This window comes from Nicotiana tabacum, chromosome 6, assembly GCF_000715075.1.
Source record: "Nicotiana tabacum cultivar K326 chromosome 6, ASM71507v2, whole genome shotgun sequence".
Lineage (NCBI taxonomy): Eukaryota > Viridiplantae > Streptophyta > Magnoliopsida > Solanales > Solanaceae > Nicotiana > Nicotiana tabacum.
The window spans coordinates 208,520,442-208,524,621 of NC_134085.1; the positions used below are offsets into that span (position 1 = coordinate 208,520,442).

Genomic DNA, 4,180 nt, shown 5'->3' on the forward strand with positions numbered 1-4,180 from the left:
TTATTAAATATTCGATCGAAGTTGCGCGAACGCATAATCCGAATTGTTTTTAGAAATATAATCAGGTTACGCGAACGTATCCCTAATCACAAAAATATTCTTGATAAGGTTCTCTATAAATTGTTATTACGTGTTGACCGCGAGCCTTATTTTACACATATGAATCATATATCTCAAATTTTAAAGAATTAATGGTGTGAAGAAGAAAACAGACAATATGTATCTAAAACTAACATTTTTTGTGGATACAACATTTGGATGTCCATAAATCGAATGGTGTATAAAATTGGGAAAGAACTTAAAATGATAAACAAATTAATAGTTTCTGCAGAATCTTCATTGTTTCATTTAAGGCGAACTCTTCTTCTATATATATTTTACATAAAATGCCACGATTTGTTTATAAATCCCATGTCCTTCTCATGTATTTATTTTAGTCCAAAGTTATAATTATTTAGTTGATTTTTGATTACGAAGATTGAGTTTGAGATAAATAAACCAATTCTTATTCTCTACCTATGCGAATATTTGCAAACACTAACTCTATATTTTGTAAAAAAAATCATCGACATTATTTCATACATTAAAAGAAATGAGTTGATTTAACTACGCCATTTGTTATTAATAAAGAGAATTAATCTACCAATTGATTTAATAAGACGACATCATCTAGCCTTAAACAAAATTGGATATTTGACAAAATAAGCTAGTAATGTAATTTCTGGGTATTTCTGTACTATTCTTTACTTAGCTAACAATATCACAAGATTTAATTAATGGCCAATTTTCTGCAATATTCCCTATCAATTCAAACAGTAAATGTCATCACTAGTCCTCAAAACATATAAGATTATCGTGGAATTTACTACTCTAGAAGGTTAATTAGTTAGTAGTTTATCATGTCAAGTATAATACTATACTAACCAATTAAAACAAAACTGAAACTTAAACTAATAAAATTTAAATGAGTAGAAGACATCCTTATAATTCCAAACTTCATTTACTTGCCATGTTGAAGCTTTTCATGACATGAATTTACATATATGTACCTGATATTGGAAGCAAAAGAAAATGATGATGAGAATCAGCAGCAATAACAACAGTACAATAGCAACAACTGCCCAGCAACAGTAACAATCCAGTAACAGACCCGTGGAGTAGTAATCCCAAAAACAAAAGCTTTAAGCTTTAAATGAAACAACAACCATTAATACTAATTTCAAACAAAGAAAGAAAGCAGTAGATTTTTTTTAATTTTATTTTTATTTTTAAAGCTTAAATATTTTTCAGAATTTTTCTCTCTTCTATTCTCTGTCCGTTTTTTCTCTCTATCTGTATGTGTATTTTTTTTCGTATCTCTCTCTATTTCTGTTCTTGTCTTGTATTCAAGACTTCATATATATATAATCTCATCCCATAAATCTTTTAATCAATTAAATCAATACTTTTTCTCTACCCAACCCATTATCTTTCCACTCATCCCCATTACATTAAATAAACATATCACACCACCCCATTATATTTTGTCCCCCATGCTTCATTTAAAATAATGCAAGATTCCCCCTTTAAATTAAATTTTGTCCCCCCTTTATATTAAACAACTATATCACAACCCACCCCATTTCATTTTGTCCCCCATGCTTCAAATAAACAATTACAAAATGTACAATTCCTAAACTACCCCCTCTGACCTTACTGAAATTACCAAACTACCCCTGAACGTACTACAAATTTACCAAACTACCCATCAGCTATAACACATCAATTAATCAAACTTAACCAAAATATAGACAATATGATCAATTTCTAACAATGTTCAAACAACAATATGAACAAGGATGAACATCATAACAACAATATCACATGGACACGATTTTAACAACATTTCAACAACAAATCACATGAACACAAATTGAACAACAAAGAACAACTAAAATTTGATTGAACAATATTTTAGCAACAAACAATCCTATTTTCGGATTCAACACCAACAACAAACAAAGTATGAAGATTTCTAAATTCAATCATATCGAACTTAAAATCAACTCTAACAACATTACAACGAACAATTCTTATATTAAACTTTAAACAAGATTATGAGGCAAATTCAAGAAATAATCATAAATGATAAACAAGAAATCAAACTATACAAATTTCGGATTCAAGAACAATCAAACAAAGTATGAACATGAATGAGTCTATTTTAACACAACAAACATGACAGATTAAATGATTAAACCAACATTAATAATTTCTGGAAAATATATAACAACATGAAACAAATTGAAGAAATAATCAATTAAATTTCAATTTGAATCTAACAAACATCAAACTAACAAATATTTATTCTAACAACAATACAAACATGAAATAAACATGAAAAATAACTAATTAACTTCCATTTGAAATCTAAAAATTAATTTAACAAAACATATGAACATGACTAAAAAAAATATATATCTAACCATAGACATGAACAAAACAAACATTTGCCGATTTTAGATTCGCAAATATCAAAACAAAATACGGACAAAATAAAACTCAAAATCTACCAACCGGATTGAAACGACGAACAAACGACCAACCAACAACGAACTCGAACAGTGATCGACGACATCGACCAAAACTCATCCATGTACGCGAACTCGACTGGAGTTGACGCCGAAGTGAAGCAATAGTCGATGCAGCAGCGTGGTTTGTTTTCAACTGTTCGACGTGCACATAGGGTCGTGTGGGCTGGGAGCAGCTGCTTAGTAGAAGGAGGAGAAACAGCATCAACGAGCCTTGATGAAGGCAGAAACAACAGCAGCTCGACGGAGGAAGTAGCGGCGATAGTCGCGGCGACGAAGAGAAGACGCAGTCGCGACAGTAGCCATGAAACACGAGAAGCAGTAGAAGAAAGTTGAAGCAATAGCAGCGACAACCATGGCAGCAGCACGGCGGAGACGATCTGAAGCAAACGAAGAAGATGAAGAAAGCGTTGGACGTAGCAAGGTCGACAGACTGTGGCGGAGGCAGCTAAAGCAGCTATGGTCGTCGACCTGCTGCTGTGTTCAACGACTAAGGTCGTCGATGAGGAACAACAACAGTCGACGCAGCAGAAACTGTGCTTGAGCAGCAACAATATCCATGGCCGACGATGAGGAAGGTGAAGCAGAAGCAGCAGTGCTTGGTTCGTTTTTTGTCCGAGTTTCAGGACTTTTTGATGCTGATTTTCAGCTGAGTCTTCGAGTCTTCGAGTTTTGGGTTCATTTTAGTGATGCTTTGGAGTAGAGGAAAGAAGAAGAAACGAGGTGGAGGAGGGCAGTCACGGACATCGAGCTCAAACTCGAGCTTGGCGTCGAATGATGAAGATGAAGTCGCGATGATGGTCGCTTGGTCGGAGGCGGAGGCAGAAGCAACTGGTTGAGGGCAGCCATGGATGGGGTGTGAAGAAGCTTGGAGAAGAAGAAGCAAATGGAAGGGGGGCGGATTGGTTTAGTGTTTAGGGTTTCTTGTCTTTTAATTTTTTGTTTTGTTTTGTAAAATGTAAGACAAAGGGGTTTGGGTCTTTTGGGTTATGGACTGGGTCGACCCAGTTCGAAATGGACTGGGTCGTAGGGAAGATTGGGCCATTTTTTGGGCATGTGGCTTGAAATTGAAGAAGAGGCCCAATTCCGACTTTCCTTATATTTTCGCTCTCTTTTCTTCTTTTATTTCTCTAAAACTAAATTATAAAAATACTTAAACTATTATTAAGAATTAAATTAAGTTATAAAAGCGCAAATTAATTCCCAATAACAATTAACGCACAATTAAGTAATAATTAAGTATAAAATTGTATATTTGGACATTAAATGCTAAAAATGCAAACGATGCCTATTTTTGTAATTTTTAATTTTTGTAAACAAATTTAATTAGTAACAATTATAGAATTAAATCCTACATGCAAATGCGACATATTTTTGTATTTTTTATTAATTTAACAAATAAACAAACACAGACAAATACAAATAATTATCCAAAATATCACAAAATCTCACAAAATTTCACACCAAGGAAAATCATTTTATTTTGAATTTTTTGGGAGTAATTCTCATATAGGGCAAAAATCACGTGCTTACAGCTGCCCCTCTTTGCCCGAAGACACGAAGGGTTTTCGTGCAAAGATAAAGCGAGCGATTTTTGCCCATCCGAGTAC

At 33.5% G+C, this 4,180-nt stretch overlaps 1 long non-coding RNA gene across 1 annotated transcript; it reads right to left on the bottom strand.

The window, feature by feature from the left end:
• Positions 1–984: 984 nt before the first annotated feature.
• LOC142182335 (uncharacterized) lies at positions 985–3,559 on the bottom strand. Its single transcript, XR_012711153.1, has 2 exons — positions 2,557–3,559; positions 985–1,049 (listed from the first exon to the last, which is right to left on the bottom strand). It is a non-coding gene; the product is annotated as an uncharacterized LOC142182335 (long non-coding RNA).
• Between the last annotated feature and the right edge of the window lie 621 nt (positions 3,560–4,180).